The sequence below is a fragment of the Sycon ciliatum genome, chromosome 8 (genome assembly GCF_964019385.1).
Source record: "Sycon ciliatum chromosome 8, ocSycCili1.1, whole genome shotgun sequence".
NCBI classification, from domain to species: Eukaryota; Metazoa; Porifera; class Calcarea; order Leucosolenida; family Sycettidae; genus Sycon; species Sycon ciliatum.
The window spans coordinates 24,832,444-24,848,159 of NC_088650.1; positions in this window are offsets into that span (position 1 = coordinate 24,832,444).

Consider the following 15,716-nt stretch of genomic DNA (forward strand, 5'->3'; position numbering starts at 1 on the left):
TAACTCGTAACATTTTTGTCCTTTACCTTTCTTTATTTTATTTTAACCACATACTTTAATAGTGGCAGTTGTGCTATTGACCGTCATCTGTGCATTTGTATCTGCACAACTCCGCAGCTTTGTCAATACTGCTCTTGGCCAGCGGCTGACTGGTTGCATGCGCTGCAGCAGTGCAATCCCTTTTTACCATGCCCTGATGTTCGCCGTCAGGCAAGAGAGTGTAGTGAAGTTTTCTTGCGGGTGAAATGTAGTGATTCAGTATCGGGAGAGTGTTTTGCAACATGAGGCCATGAGGTGGGGGGTCAGATTAACCCAAATGTACACTTCGTGAACATGTGGGGTCATGAAAACCATCTGAAAAATGCCGTTTTCCTAGGAAACTTACGCCCGCTTCAATATGAATAAATTATTTGTCTAGTTTGGGCATATTATTGTATTCTACAGTGTACCCGATGCTGTACATGTGTATGTGAATCGTTTTTAAAGATACACGGCGTTAAAATGCTGATGTGTACTGAATCTACAGATAGCTATTAAACTCCTTATATTATTGGGTTTGCGTCGTTCTTGCATTTTGTCGGTATTTCCTCTGATGGATTCTTTCTTTTTCGCTGTTTCTGTGAACCCTTGCGCGTTTGGCCAATTGATAGAATAGAAACTCTTATTGTGGCGGACGCACTGTGTTTGGGAACCGTGCTCCTTACTAAAATCTCCATTGTTGGTAGAACCCTTGTCCGGGCCCAACATTTTTCAACAAATAGTTGCTTTGTCGACTGAACTGTGCTCATTTCTGCTGGAAGTTCGTTGTGAAGGGATCAGAAAATTATCTTCCGCAGAACAGCTGGTAAGTTCAGCACCTGACTCCAAATCCTCTTGTCTCAGTATTCAGCATTGCGATTAATTTTCCTTCCTTGCTCTTCAACTGCTTGTTCTTCAACTGCAAAAATGAGACAGCCCGATGTACAACGGATCCAGTGATACGAGAGCCGTATGATTCAAATGGTCGCAAGACAAGGGTTCTACCAACAATGGAGATTTTAGTGAGGAGCACGGTTCCCAAACACAGTACGTCCGCCACAATGTAAATCTGTACGTTCTCCTAGGAGTTGGCTGAGGCCAGGGCTGGCAGGGTATAACAAGGTTTAACTTCGCCAGTTGACATCGGAGGTAAGAAGTAACCACAGCTTGTTAAACTTTAAGGTCAAAAGTATTACACCGGAGGATGTACCCAGTCAAAAGTATTATACAGACATAGCTAGGAACCATGTGTGATGAAATTGAGGCAAAAATTATAGAATTGAAGATTAAAAAGCAGTAGAATATCAAGAGTTTGTTGAAAACTACTAGATTATGGCATAATCTAGTACTTTTCAACAAACTCTTGATCTTTTGTTTCGTTATTGTTGATGTTATTGCTGTTGTTACATTGTAACAACAAAACAAATTCTCAGCTGTACTATTAAAAACTACAGCCAACGTCTAGCAGGGGTGTTCCGACGTGGTGATGGCCTACCCATGGCCGCGCCGGGACATCACCAACCTCGTCTACAGAGAGCACGTTCTCACGACAGTGTCATGGTGGTGACAGTAACTGTTGTCAGTTGACGAGCTGAGAGATGGACACCATAGGCAGAAGTTGGAAAAAGAAAGATAAAGAGTATAATACTCATAAAAAGGACACACTTCAGAATAAAAGAGTATAAAAGAGAATAGTAAAGTCGGCGGAATAGCGCGAGCTCCGGTGTGGGGAGCAAACCTTTCTTACAAATCATCGCCGAAGTCGCAACCACTACTTCGTACTGTTGTGCCCAGCGCGGGCTTGCGACTAGTTGGTTTGGAGGTGACAGCGTTGCGAATGACCGAGGGTCCTCGACGTCTGTCTCACCGTCCAGGAGCGACACTGACTCACGCTGCTATCTGGTGTTCACGAGGTGTTTATCGCGCTGGAAGCGGAGCGTCTCTGTAAGTTTGTATCCCTGGTGATGTTTGTGCCTGGAGAGCACTATATAAGTGGTGCTCTTCAGGCACAATCTTCCTCAGCCTACTCAAGCTCAACTGATGAGGGGTGAATTCCCCGAAACACTGTGTATTGAGCAGGGAGTGGTGCTTTCTTGCAGGTTTGCCGAGTCGAAGGTTCGATGGACTTCTCGTGTGCTCTGGATGGCAGTCGTGAGTCAGTCAAGTGTCAAGTAAAGTCGGCGGAATAGCGCGAGCTCCGGTGTGGGGAGCAAACCTTTCTTACAAATCATCGCCGAAGTCGCAACCACTACTTCGTACTGTTGTGCCCAGCGCGGGCTTGCGACTAGTTGGTTTGGAGGTGACAGCGTTGCGAATGACCGAGGGTCCTCGACGTCTGTCTCACCGTCCAGGAGCGACACTGACTCACGCTGCTATCTGGTGTTCACGAGGTGTTTATCGCGCTGGAAGCGGAGCGTCTCTGTAAGTTTGTATCCCTGGTGATGTTTGTGCCTGGAGAGCACTATATAAGTGGTGCTCTTCAGGCACAATCTTCCTCAGCCTACTCAAGCTCAACTGATGAGGGGTGAATTCCCCGAAACACTGTGTATTGAGCAGGGAGTGGTGCTTTCTTGCAGGTTTGCCGAGTCGAAGGTTCGATGGACTTCTCGTGTGCTCTGGATGGCAGTCGTGAGTCAGTCAAGTGTCAAGTAAAGTCGGCGGAATAGCGCGAGCTCCGGTGTGGGGAGCAAACCTTTCTTACAAATCATCGCCGAAGTCGCAACCACTACTTCGTACTGTTGTGCCCAGCGCGGGCTTGCGACTAGTTGGTTTGGAGGTGACAGCGTTGCGAATGACCGAGGGTCCTCGACGTCTGTCTCACCGTCCAGGAGCGACACTGACTCACGCTGCTATCTGGTGTTCACGAGGTGTTTATCGCGCTGGAAGCGGAGCGTCTCTGTAAGTTTGTATCCCTGGTGATGTTTGTGCCTGGAGAGCACTATATAAGTGGTGCTCTTCAGGCACAATCTTCCTCAGCCTACTCAAGCTCAACTGATGAGGGGTGAATTCCCCGAAACACTGTGTATTGAGCAGGGAGTGGTGCTTTCTTGCAGGTTTGCCGAGTCGAAGGTTCGATGGACTTCTCGTGTGCTCTGGATGGCAGTCGTGAGTCAGTCAAGTGTCAAGTAAAGTCGGCGGAATAGCGCGAGCTCCGGTGTGGGGAGCAAACCTTTCTTACAAATCATCGCCGAAGTCGCAACCACTACTTCGTATAAAAGAGAATAAAAAGAAAAATTCAGAACAAAAGCTATTACTGCAAGTGTACGAGGACTGAGAATCAAGAAGACATCCAGGAGTGAACAAAGAATACACGACTGACGGTGCAACAACAAGAAGTCTTAGGCAACTCCCCTAGAATACAGAGGGTCAGAACCGGGTCCAACGTTTTAAATACCTTTCCAGATCCTGCCATCGCTGCTACATCCGCAACCTCCGCGCCACGATATCTCCCACAAACCCTCGCCTCCCATCCCTCCCTGTGCTCATTCGTCAACAACGAAACCCTATAGCAGCGCCCGGGTCATACCTTCGAAGATAATGGGCCCCACTGGTCGGACAAGCACCTCTCCGGCATCTATTGGTAACGTCTTGAACCACCACTTCGGCAGTGCAGGCGTACAGGTTGACCCTGATGCTCCCATTCCCACTATTTCCCCCCTACCTCCACCAGCAACTACATTGCACTCCCTGATCATTACCTCATCGACTGTTTACAAGTATATCGCAAGGCTGCCTCTGAACAAATTCCCCGAAGCTGATAGGATCACCAATGAGATTATCAGAAAACTGAGGTACTCAAATGCCCGCCCACTCTCTATTCTTTTTAACCTATCCCTCTCCTCTGCCACATTCCCGTCACGATGGAAGTCAGCCACTGTCATTCCAGTGTACAAAAATAAAGGCGACAAGAACAACCGACCAATCTCCCTCCTGTCCTGTGTCTCTAAACTGCTAGAGAGAATAGTGTACGACCACTTGTAACGTTATGACCATATCTCCCCTCTTCTTCACCTCTGACAATCTGGCTTTCGTCGTAAGGACAACACATCCCTGCAATTGTCCCGCGTAATTCAAGACCTCGGCTCTCTAAAAGACCAGCGACAGGTCTCCTGCATCTGTTTCTTTGACCTACCCAAGGCCTTTGACACTAGGGGTGTGCGGATAATGCTCGAAAAGGTGGCAGATTCTGCTCGAAAAGCAGTGAAATTGGCAGAACCATAAAAACCTTATGGCGGGCAATTCCTCGAATTCTGCTCCATTTCTTTATCTACATTAGTACATACCAAACATGCATGAAACTTATCAGAAAAAGTACCGAATTCTGCCAATTTTTCTGCCGGCAGTATCCACATATGCCTATTTGACACCGTGTGGCACAAGGGCCTCATCGCCAAACTTCGTGCTCACGGTGCTTACGGTGCTCCCCACTGGCCTGGATAACTAGTTACCTCTTCCACCGAAATCAGCGCGCCACAGTGAATCGAACTTTATCTTACTTCGAATCTGTGACGTCCGGAGTGCCCCAGCCGCCCAGGGCTCCGTTTTAGGTCCCCTGCTCTTCCTCACATACATGTACATGTCCGTTAAATGACCTTTCCTTATGCAATTCCCAATATTTAATATTGGGAATTGCATAAGGAAAGGTCATTTTCTTTGTTTGCAGATGATACCACTGTCCTTGCGTCCTCCCCATCTCGCACCACACTGTACCCCAAAGTTCAGACCCGCATCAACAACATTGTCCACTGGATGAGCACTTGGTAACTCAAGCCAAATGTGACAAAAACCGAGCTCCTCCTTTTCCCCATCCCACAGATCCAGTGCCCATCTTCCACTTTCCCGACGATCCCGGTCACGCTATTTCTGTAGCGCCCCATCATAAACACCTTGGCATTGTCATAGATTCCGCCCTCTCCTGGTCTTACAATACTGACCATGTGTCCTCCCGAGTATGCCGATCTGTCGGTATAATGGCAAGTCACTTCTCCCATTTGCCTCACAATTGCCGGATTAATTTTTATAAATCATACATTGATAAGAGAAAAGGACCAAAGAGCTACAAGTTACGCTATAAGTATCCACTAACACCACCAGTTACTTTACAATCAGCTCATGCGATAACATTGCACGACACTGACCAACGGTACTGACGTTCTTCATCTGACTGGCAATCAGCTCTAGCACATCTAGGATGCGCACTCCAGCAGCCTTCCAGCTTGGAAGGTTCTAAGTTATAGAAATAACATAAGGAGGTCCCCTCTAATCGATCTTCGTATCTCTATAGCCACACAGGTTGTGTGGTATGTTGCCATGCGTCCTTGAATCGTGGTTTGACCGTTTTGTCTGATGGTCTTGCCAGGATCCTCCTCGATATACATGTACATGTACATCCGCCAGCGTCCTTCACAGCTGAGGCTTTCAGCTCGTGATTTTCTTGGTTGCGCTCACCTTCCCCTCCTGATGTTATTTCTATACCTTAGAACCTTCCAAGCTGGAAGGCTATTGGAGTGCGCATCCAAGATGTGCTAGAGCTGTTAGCCAGTTAGGTGTAGAACGTCAGTACCGTTGGTCAGTGTCGTCACGGCAATGTTATCGCATGAGCTGATTGTAAAGTAACTGCAGTGGTGTTAGTGGATAATAATTATAGCGTAACTTGTAGCTCTTTGGTCCTTTTCTCTTCTTATAAATTTTTCCTTGGCTCTCCACCTGAGTCTAACTATGGGCGCGTTCGAATTGTCACTCTTTGACTTTTCGAGGAGCTTCGTTTTTCTGAAGAGGTGGCCTTATTGGCCTCTTCAGAAAAACGAAGCTCCTCGAAACTCATCCGATGGGAAGGTGGATTAGTTTCGAAGAGTTTGGAATAGCTACGTCACGTAGTCCGTGGAGATGGTCGATCTGATCGGACGTCATCATCGCCATGACAATTCCACTGAAAAACTCTAAAATAATAGAAACCGTTCTAATGGGACACTTCAACTAATCTCTTTATAAAATTTGTTAGAACAGTTGATGAAGACAATTCGAACGCGCCCTAAATCATACATTCTTCCCCTCTTCACGCACGGCTTCCCTGCTTGGTCCACCATTAACAAAACCCAAATTGCGAAATTAGAAGTTTTTCATCGCCGTATACTGCTCATAATATTTCGTTCTGGTCGTTACACATCTCAAATCCAGACTTGTGTGCTGCTGCATCCACTACCACTTTGCAACGCTACCTTGATGCTTCCAAGAGCATCCGGGGTCATTCCATTCTTTTTGACCAGCACCCTGCTCATTTGCAGTCACTTTTGTATTTTTTTGTTGTATTTATATCATTATCTCATGGCACATCATGATGACGGCCAGTAAAACTGAGACAAGGGTGAAAGCCAACCACAGCAGTAAAACAGATAAAAGAATACAAATAAAAGGCAAAGAAGGCAAAGGAGGAGACAAACCAGCAGGATATACATGAAACCTATATTTGAGCAGAGATTTTAGCAACAAAATTAACCATCGACGTGCTGGTCTTGGCCTGCGTTGGTAATGTTGCCCAAAACACATAGCCAGCAAAGATCGGGGATCTAGTGAATAGGGTGGAGGCAGCGCGTGGGAGACTGAATGAGTTCCGGGTATTCCGTGTTTCGGAGAACCAATTATAAGCCTGCATATGCAAGGGTATTTTATTTAGTAATATTTTATGTATGAGAACACAGAGGTGGTACTTATGTCGAGTGGAAAGGGGACTGATCTTGGCAATTTCGCAAAGACTAGCGGAGGGAAAGCGGCGATCTTTGCTAAATATGATTTTAAGGAGCATGCGGTTATTGGTTTCTAGCTTGTTCAATACAGTAGTAGTTATGCCAGACCAAGCAGTATCACAGTAGTCAAGTAAGGGCAATATTATAGCAGCGATAAAACAAGCGTTTGCAAGAAAGAGGAAGATGTCTACAGTGGGCTTGAAGAGCCCCAAGGATGGAGCTTGTGCGCTTGCAGACATACTGCACATGGGGTGACCACGACAATTTAGAGTCAATGACAACGCCAATATGCTTATGCTCTTCAACACTACGAATAGCAACACTTGAAGAAGGAAAACAAAGTGGCAGGGAAGGGGGAGAAGGGGAAATGTACATAGCTGCCGTTTTATCAACGTTTGGCTGCAACTTCCAATCATGCATCCAGGTTATAACCTTGCCAATGCTATCTTGCATGGCTTCGTGCAGTCGTATAGGGCAAGCATTGGAGCAAAGCAGAGCTGTGTCGTCAGCGAAAAGGCTGACACCAGGGGCAATATCGGGGAGGTCATTAATATACAGGAGAAATAGCAGTGGCCCAAGGATTGAACCCTGGGGGACTCCAGAAGTACCGGGTAAAGGCTCCGATAACACAGTTGAGAGGCGTACAAGCTGATGTCGGTGAAAGAGATACGATGAGAGCCAGTCGATAGCCTTGCCATCAATGCGATATACTGTTCGCAGCTTAGCTAAGAGAACCCTGTGCCAAACAGTGTCGAAGGCCTTTGCAAGATCGAAGAAAACTAAACCAACATGGTTATGGGCGTTCCGGGCGGTGTGGATGTCTTGCACGAGGCGGGTAACCTGGTACCTGGTGGAGTCACCCCGACAAAAGCCCGACTGTGCTGGCGAAAGTGAAATGCGAACATGATCATAAACGATGTCATATACAACACGTTCGCACACTTTTGATAAAGTAGAGCAATGAGATAGGGCGATAGTTGCTGGGGGTGGTGCGTGGTCCTCTATTTTCGTAGGTGGCCACGACTACCGCAGTTTTCCACATGGCTGGGAATTTCCCTTCGCGAAATGACATATTCAAGATAATTGACACAGGATAGGCAACAGACGGAGCAAGAGCTCTCCAAACTTCGTTGGTAATGCCGTCTTGACCAGGGGACATGCCAGTTTTCAGATTACGGAGATATTTCCTCACTTGGGCTGTACCAGTCGACAATGATAGGAGGGACGCAGGTATTGAGGGTGAAGGGGTGAGTGGTGGTATAGGCCACGTAGGGTCGTCAGGAAGTCCAAACGACGTAAACTGCGTGTTCAATATGTCTGCTATGTCTGCGGGATCTGTTGCTACCTTGCCGTCTGAAGCTGTCATTGATCGGATCGGCTCCCGACTACAGTTCTTACGGAGATGGCGGAGAAATTGATGGAGACTAGGGCGATCATGGGAAGACAGGGTGGCATGAACCGACTGTACATACTGACGATGGAGGGTACGTGACAAACATTTCACTTCGTTACGCTTGCGCTTAAAGGCAATGAAGTTTTCACTGGTTGGATACTTCCTATAAATCCTATACAAATCTCGCTTCAGTTTCACAGCACACTTGAGGTCTGGAGTGATCCAGGGTCGGGATGCATCCCGCATAGTAGGATGAGGCCTAATGTAGTCTCCTGTGCGCGGAATAACTTTGTAAGGCAATAGATGACGATGGAATGCTGACTGTAGTAAAACATCAAACAGGACAATGGCATCATCAACATCAGAATGCCGATGAAGTAATGACCAGTCCAACCTAGACAAGTCTTCATTCACAACCTGCCAGACACGGGTAGGCACTTGTTTATACATGTACTGAGCCTGGGGATGGAGGGACGATTTAGCAGTCGCTTGTGGTGTCGAGTACGATGCATAGTTGAGCGTACAAACAACCAGCAGATGATCAGATGTGCCAGGAGGTCGACTGAGAGGACATGTCGGTGTTTGTTTGTTACCAACAAGTCAAGACACGAGTTGGCACCCGCTGATGAAGTGTATGTTGGGAAACTCACTAGTTGTTGGAGCCCAAGCATTGAAAAACTGTCTGTAGGTTGGTACCGGCTGTAGAGGTGGAGTCAGAAGAGCACCAATCATTATGTTTGGCATTAACATCCCCCGTCAGGAAGAAGTCACACTCGTCATAGCAAGAGGACCGTATAGCATCGACCAGCATATCCGAGAAGAAGGACAATTGTTCCACCGTTTGGGAAGGGGGTCGATACATGCAACATACAAGAATAGGGTTAGGGGTGCATTTAGACTTAACTTCCACCCAGGCAGATTTACAGCCCTGACGCTGCAGATCGGGTCTGTGGAGAATATGTTGAAAAGCATCAGTCCGGACAAGCACGGCGACACCACCATATCCTCGGCTTCGTGCTCTCCAGAACAATCGAAAGTTCAGCTATTTTATTGACGAGAGACCGACAATTCATGGTTATCAGCGTTAGGTCGGATTCTGATCTGGGGTAGAATGGGGTAGCATGCAAGTTGAGGGAAGACATAGACAACATGATTATGACGAGGAACTATCACCACCACGTTCAGTCACGTTGGTACCGTCGGCAATTTAATTGGCTTCAGTCAGGTGGCATCACCCGAAGCTGCGTTCGTCTGCGTTCGTCTGCGTTCGTCTGCGTTCGTCTGCGTTCGTCTGCGTTCGTCTGCGTTCGTCTGCGTTCGTCTGCGTTCGTCTGCGTTCGTCTGCGTTCGTCTGCGTTCGTCTGCGTTCGTCTGCGTTCGTCTGCGTTCGTCTGCGTTCGTCTGCGTTCGTCTGCGTTCGTCTGCGTTCGTCTGCGTTCGTCTCCCCCTAACTACAGGACATGTAGCTCTACCCTATTCGTAAATTCCCCTTCCCCTCTTTTCCTCCCCTCCCTGTCTTTTCCTCCCCTCCCTTTCTTTCTTCCTACTCCCTTTCTTTTCTTCCTACTCCCTTTCTTTTCCTCCCCTCCCTTTCTTTTCCTCCCCTCCCTTTCTTTTCCTCCCCTCCCTTTTCCTCCCCTCCCTTTCTTTTCCTCCTACTCCCTTTCTTTTCCTCCTACTCCACGTGGCTCCTACTGCCTCCCAGTGTTAGGCAAGCTCCAGATATGCCCAAATTCCGTACCCTCGTCAGACAGCACTTCAGTATTCATGTATTCCAGTAAACAAAATCACAGTTACCACTTCCGCTGCATAGCTCGCTGGGCATCCCATTGCTTTGTAACTTGCTCATCCCTCCCCCTTTTGTGTACTTCAAGTACAGTCAAACCTCTTTAGGACGAACACCAAGGGACTGACGGGATTTGTTCGCAATAACGGGTATTCTTCTTATCCATAATACCGAGTGAATACACAGTGATTTATCCAATAGAGGTAAACATACCAGTTTTTCTTAAGCGAAAGTTTGTTTTATCAGTGTTCTTCTTAATGAGGTTTCACTGTACGTGCTTTTCATTTTCTTTTTTCTCTTCTTCCGTGGTTGGTCTCACCCTCTCCTCAATTCAATTGGCTGTCTCGACATGCTAGGAGGTGCAGAAATAAAAAAAAATTAATAAATTTAATACAATAACACCCATAGGGTTGTTGTTGTTGTTGTTTATTTTACTTCGCAGATTCTAACGGGCAAGTTGCCCAATAACAAGAAGGTTCAGATGGTCGCAAGACCGGGGCTCTACCAACCGTGGATGGCTGTATACAGTCAACTTCGCTAATAACGACTGCGAATATAACGACAATTCGCGAATAACGACAATATTTCCATGCCCAGAGCAAAGTCCTTTCCAACTGTAATACATATAATGAGACTTCGGGTATAATGACACTTCGCGAATAAGGACACCTTTTTGACGCCCCGCCGAGTGTCGTTATAAGCGAAGTTCACTGTAAAGGTCACTGTTTCCGAACACGGTGGTCCTCCACCTTGTTACGTGCTGTCAACCAACAACATGTTTTAACGAAACAAGGTTTATCTGGATGGCAGTCGTTAGTCAGTCAAGTGAGAATTCAAGTCGGCAGGAATAGCTCAAGCTCCCACGCAGGGAGCAACACACAATTACCCAAATATCGCCGAAGTCGCACCAACCTCTTCTTCACATTGTTGTCTCCGGAGCGGGCTTGCGAATTACATGTAGATGGTTTGGAGGCAACAACTTTGTGAATGGCCAACCAACGGTCCTCAGCGTTCGTTCAGCATCTCCACGAGCGACACTGACTCACGTGCTATCAATTTCTAGTGTTCACGAGGTGTTTGTCGCGCTGGGAACGGAGCGCCTCTGTAAGTTTGTATCCCTGGTGATGTTTATGCCTGGAGACTCAGTGGAGAGCATTATAAGTGGTGTGCCTCAGGCACAATCTTCCTCAGACTACTCAAGCTCAACTGATGAGGGGTGAATTCCCCGAAACACTGTGTATTGAGCAGGGAGTGGTGCTTTCTTGCAGGTTCGCTGAATGGATTGTTCGATGGACTTCTCGTGTGCTCTGGATGGCAGTCGTGAGTCAGTCCAGTGAGAATTCAAGTCGGCAGGAATAGCGCAAGATCCCAAGTAGGGAGCAACACACAATTCCCAAAGTTTTATCTAATCAGGTTCCTCTGAGACAAAAATGCGATAATACTCATAAAAAGGACACAAACACAAACCTGACGAGAAGGCTTGAAAGTATACTTGTGAAGACAAAAACTTTCAAGATGTTTGTAATGTAGCCATTGGCGGACTATGCTCGACCAATCGTCAAATTATGCTTTTGATTATGCCACAATTATGCCAACAAATATGCTGAATTGTGCTGAATTATGCTCGGTTCCACTATGTATTCACGCTGTACATAGAGGATTGAGAAACCACGCATACACACACGGCCATGCCCTAAGCATAATTTTTGTCTAAACCGAAAGATTATGCCAACCTTACACGTTGGAATCCGTATATTATGCCGGAGCATAATTTTTTGACGAAATCTCAAGATTATGCCAAATATTATGCCGGCATAATCCGCCAAGGGCTATTGTAATGAGCCTGCAGTGTGTCCTTTTTATGAGTTTTATATTATAATTAAATACCATTTACAGTACCAGGATCCACCTTTAATACTTCGGCTTTTCTTATTCGTTTTAATCATCTTTGTGTCTTTCTACACAGTTTAGTACCGGAGTCCAGTAGCACTGCTGGAGTGTTTTTCTAACGGGTACATGTACATGTACATGTACTGGGGTACTACATGTACATGTACATGTACCTGTATTAGATAAACTTTGTTTCGTTAAAACATGTTGTTGGTTGACAGCATGTTTACAAGGTGGAGGACCACCGTGTTCGGAGACAGTACCCCTGGCCTTACTACAAGTAGTCCAACCATCCTTGCCTGGACCACGGTTGGCAGAGCCCCGGTCTTGCGACCATTTGAACCGTATGGGTGCTAGCCCTGGTTCTGACCCTCATCCCTCATTAGGGAGTTGTTTGAGTCGTCTTGTTTTTTTTTGTTTTGTTATTGTACTGCCAGTGTCGTGTATTCTTCGCTCGTTCTTGGATGTCTTCTTGAGTCATCTTGACACTCAGTCCTTTGAAACTTTGTAGCGTTTGTTCTGAATTGTTATTCTTTCTTTCTTTTTACACTTTTTGCTTTATTTCTCTAACTTCTGCCCATGGCATCCTTCTCTCACTCTCAGTCTAAGCTCGTCAGCTGACAACAGTAGCTGTTACCATGGTTACTGTCACCACGATGACACTGACGTGAGAAGGTGCTCTCTGTAGTCTGTAGACGAGGTTGGTGATGTCCCGACGCGACCATGGCCATGAGTAGGCCTTCACCACGTCGGAGCACCCAGGCTGCGCATTGGCAGTCCTTTACTACTAGGCTAGTACTACTACTACTACCACAACGTGTAGTACAACTGTTACGGTTATACATGTAGATAGTGAGGCCCTAACTACCTAGCCTAAGTTTCCGAACACGGTGGTCCTCCGACTTGTAACATGCTGTCAACCAACAACAATTTACATGATTTTTACTGTATATTCTATAGGGTTTACAGATCATGAGTGGTATTATGACACATGGAAGACGATCAGCTTGCCAGATCAGAATCAATGAAAGACTTACATGTACATGATTGTACATAATAATACAGACTTGTCAGTTTGAGCACTCTGGCAAGGTACGTTCGGGCCTGATTGGAAATTTTTATTTTCATTGCTATCAGGTTCGGCCTCATTTTCTCTGTGCTGCGCTGATGAGTTCAAAAAGAACGAAACAGCATGCTGTCCGCAGATTGAGTAATAATACAGACATGTACATGTATTTCGAAGTAGTTTCCAGTACTAAAACTTTTTAAAGTTTTAGTACTGGAAAAGTCTTACTACATCCATGTACAATAGTCATGTACATGACTGTACAGCACTAGTATCTCCTTTACTCACGTCATCCACGCCATATACGGTCAGGACTTAGCACAGACGAGAGCAATGCATGTACAGTATGTGGTAAGTGTAGGAGGATTTACGCAGTTGTCACCCCCACCGCGTACCGCGGCTCGTTCCACTTGCGTGTGTGTGTGTGTGTGTGTGTGTGTGTGTGTGTGTCTATGCGCACGCATGCGTATGCGCCTGTGACTTTGTTTGGCGGTTGGTTGTCAATGGCAAATATCGACGATCTCGTCACGCCTAACAACAGTGGTATGACATCGCCCGTAGTGAAGTAGTTATCGCTATCACTATCACTACTAGTGTCAGTTTCGCAGCTCGATTTCATGGGATACGGGCGTCAATCAGCACGTGGTGAATGGACTTGTAATAGCTACACCAGTGTGGTGGACAGGCTGCACTTGTCAGTGGCCTTTTTTCTTTTCTTTTTTAATTAAATTATTTATTTGCAGTGTGTGCGTTTTGCAATGCAGTATGCTTATGTATTAGTGTTTTAAAATTCAACCCCTGAGCATCCCACTGAAGTGTGTGCAGTGCTAGTGGGATGCACATGGGCTGTTGTTATGGCAATTGCCGTCAAGGAGTAACGGAGCTAGAGGCATGGGTCTTCTGTAAACATAAGGCGCTGCGGTGCAGGTGCGAATGTCGCCGAAATATGCCACAACCAGGGGAAATCCACCAATAAACAACATGATTGCAATGCTAGTGATTGCCATCAGATAAGAAGATGATAGAATTCCTGTACCCTCCTGAGACTCAGTATAATAATAATTATGTGTTGCATTGTCGCTTGGTTGATGAAGTGCTTCAGTGTCCAGCACACGGCCAGCAGACAGCAAACCATGCCTTGGTAAGCTCACATTGAAGCACACCTTCGTAGGACAAGAATACTGTTCACAGCATGATGATGATGATGTTTGTTTGGGTTTTGGTCATTTTCTCTATGAGGTCTTCTCCCATTGGTGGCCCCATGCTCACTGAGTTCCAGTGCACTTTGCGTTCCTTTTTATATTGAGTTCCAGTGCACTTTGTGTTCATTTCCCTCTCTTTTTTCATTCTAATTGAATTTTGATGTATTGCGTTTTTACTTGCCCATACAAGAGGCTGTTCATATGATGATGATGCCATTCTCTGCCAATACGGTAACTCCTCTGTTCCTTCTTTTAGCAGTTTTACCTACCGGTAAATATTGTCCTTTTTGTGTTCCGATTGATCTGCTGGGACTTGCATTGATGTTTGTAGAGTTGGGTGAACTACTGCGTACGTGAGTTTGCTTGATGATATGCACAGTCATTTTGGCCGTACAAGCGGCTATTTGCAGAATGACACATGCAATCCAGGCACTGGAATTCCGTCTTTAGTCTATTTAGCGGAGGCATGTGGAACACTGGTACATGTAGCACTCAATGCTGTTTGTCAGTTTAGAAACCATCCTGCGAGTCAGCAACAAACAACAACACAACAACATTCACGATAATGTAAGATATCCCCTTGTTTACAGAAGGTCCACTGGCGACTGTTCACTCATGCACCTGCTGTAGTTGCATGACCAATGTATTCCAGGCTGGCCACGCTACCGCTGCTCTGGGAGGACTCAGGCATTATGGAGATCGGTCTCCACAAGCACACACACTCTTATCTGACTACGGTGGAACTCACTTTAAATAGTCCGTACTCTAATAAGACATACTCTTGCTTAGTTCGGACATTGTCCGGAGCACAATAAATACAATACAGGTGTATTGGTCCGTACTGGACTACAATGTACACAATGTATATGTACGTTGGGATAAGAAGTGCCTCGAATACTGAGTACACTTTCCTATTGTCCATGGGTGTACGTTCTATCAGGATTCTACTAGTCTGTAGGCTCTAGTCTGAGGTACTGTCTGTGATCATGGTGATTGATATGTAAATAGAGAGTCTGGAGAGTGGTAGCCAATAATTTTCTCGATCTCGTGAAAATGGCCAATCAACACCGGTGTTGTTTATTGAGCAGTGGTGAAATGCCTCATCTATGCCAAGATCACATATTTCCTTGACACCGTGCAGTCATCTTTCTGATGTGTTCTTTCTGGAAGAGTGCACGTAGCATTTTCACACTGTGGCAATAGCACTGGCAGTAGTCCCTTACACCATGTACTATTGATGTACGATGCTATTATAATAAGGCCTACACTACAGGCTAAAATCAATAACAAACTACAAACTACAGTAGTTACTAAGTACTTGCACACTCTTGAAAAGTAAAACTGTACCAGGACAGACACATCAGGTGACGGTCTCAAGGGATTGCGAATGACGACTTGTTGACAAAGCAAGGAAATCGCAAATGCTCCAGGATTAGTACACAAGGGCATCCTCTCGAACAATTGCTTAGGGAAACAGTTCCTGTACTGCCCTTCTCCTGTTCTATCAATATCAGTCTGCAGGTTTCGTGTGGCTGCACCAGAGATATCGACGGACAGGGTAATACTGACTTTGTTTGGATTGGAGGGTTTTGACCACAGAAATCGACCGTGGGCGTGA